This window comes from Callorhinus ursinus, unplaced genomic scaffold (assembly GCF_003265705.2).
Source record: "Callorhinus ursinus isolate GAN/ISIS: 27379988/994484 unplaced genomic scaffold, GSC_fseal_2.0 scaffold20, whole genome shotgun sequence".
NCBI classification, from domain to species: Eukaryota; Metazoa; Chordata; class Mammalia; order Carnivora; family Otariidae; genus Callorhinus; species Callorhinus ursinus.
In genome coordinates this window covers 30,557,885-30,560,081 of record NW_027397082.1, presented here as the reverse complement: position 1 = coordinate 30,560,081, position 2,197 = coordinate 30,557,885, and positions in this window count along the sequence as shown.

Sequence of the window (2,197 nt, the reverse complement as noted above, 5' to 3'; positions counted from 1 at the left end):
TCCATCAACAGATGAATAGATAAACACAATGTGACATATCAATATAATGGAATATTATTCAGCCACAAAAAGGAGTAACATAAGGATACATGTTACAACGTGGATGAACCTTAAAAATATTATGTTAGCTGAACAAAGCAAGTAACAAAAGGCCACATATTATAGGATCCCACTTATAAGAAATGTTCAGAATAGGAATATCTATAAAGACAGAGAGTGGATTATTGGTTGCTTTGGGTGGGGTTGGGGTAGTGATCGTTAATGGCTACCAGGTTTTTTTGGGGGGTGATGAAAATATTGTGAACATTAGATTGTGGTGAACTTGATTATGAATATACTAAAACCCATTTCATTGTGCACTTTAAACTGGTGAAATTTATGGTGTGTGAATTATATCTCAATAAATAAATTTTAAAAACTAAAAAAAAGAAACCCATCCCTTAGGGCTGATGGGAGACGGAGAGGTCATACTGGATGGCCCCCAGAGCCTGGCTCCTCATGATCGAGGGTCCACTGTGGCTCTCTAAGAGCCAGTCTAAGCTGGAGGGTGGTGGCTACACTCTTCCCAGGCTCAAGCCCTGGAATCTGGAGGGAAGAAAGGAACTCTTGGACCTGCACTGGCTTTGCTGCCAAGAGGTAGCTTGGTGGTGTTTCCTCAGTGCTTCCTTACTCTGGGACTTTCTTGAAGGGCACTCACACACAGTGTGAGGCCCCCACAGTGATGGGGACGTGCACTCACACCGACCTGGGTGATTTGTGATCTGAACAGCACTTTCCCCATCGTTTTCGGTGGAGTCATTGCACCAGTCCTGAGAGAAGTGCTGTTATTCCCACGTAAGAGGGGAACCTGAGACCAGAGAGATGAAGAAGGTTGGCCAAGTTCGGTCAGCATGTTAGGAGCAGAGCCAATGATCCCAGCCCAGTGTCCCGTGTCCAGGAAGGAGGAACCTCTGTTCCATGTCTACACAACGTCTGGTCCACTTTCTGCTGAGACAGGGAAAAGGGCAGGATAGGGTCGGCCCTTCTGGTCTTTGTTTCTCATCAGGGATAAGGGTCATCACAACATCTTTACGGAGATAACAGTGCATAGGGATGTGGCTGCGGAGTGTCTTGGGCTGAGAATCAAATGGTGACACGTGGTGCTCATCTGCTCATCAGGAGGTGTTCATTGCCACTTTCTTGTCAGGTCTACTGACAGAGGTGAGGGCTCCAGGCTGTTTAGTGATCTCACCCCAGCTTTGCTGCTATTGTTGTTGTTGGCAGCAATAGCGTGTTTGAGAGCTTTACTTTGCTAAGTTAGGGAAGATCATAGTTGTTGAGCTTCTAATGCGTAGTCAGCAAACTCTCGCTTAACTGATGATGGATACCAGGGAGCCCAGATGTCTCAGGAGGGCAGGCACATCGTATCCCTTGGAGCTCCCAACGTGCGCCTCCCCTCTAGGACCCAGCCCAGACAATGCTCTACTCCTTGGGTTTACAGAAGTGTTTATTAAACAGCTCTGATAATACACTTCGGCGTTTGCTTCTTGTGACCTGGTCATCCGTCCCCACTCTGCTGACTTGGGCTCTGAGAACAGAGCAGAAGCGTTGGGTTCCCCAGAAGCCTGCCATGCCTGTGCTGTGTGGGTGTCTGCATGTGACATTCCCCTTCTGCATGTGACAGGTGTAGGAGCCCTGGCTCCTCTCCACATGGGCTTCTTTTGTGCACAGGGGGCCTGCCTGGGACACCTGGCCCATTAGGAATTGGGTGCCATTCCCATCTACCAATACCCGCATTCTGTTGTTCACTCTCCCCTGACTGTGGACCCTCAGATTCTGAAGCTCTTCCTTGGTGGCAGCTCAGGAGCTCTGCTGCTTCCATCCTTGAGGACTCATGGGAACATATTTATTTGTTTGTTCTCACTTGGTTTTACCGGAGAACTGGGTTATTGCGGGGAGAGGGCTGCTCATTTGGGACACCTGTTGAGTTTGGGCACCAGACTGATCATGCGGCTAGCCCTTATTCCCATGTTTGCGAAGTAACTCCTAGGGAATGTTGAAAAGTGCACAGGAATGAACACATGTTTCTTATCTAGGCCTTAAAGCATGTGTTCTAAGGGTTGCTCTGCAGAACCTGGGTGCTTGCGCGCGCGCGCACGTGCACGCGCACGCACACACACACACACACACACACACACACACACACACACACACACAC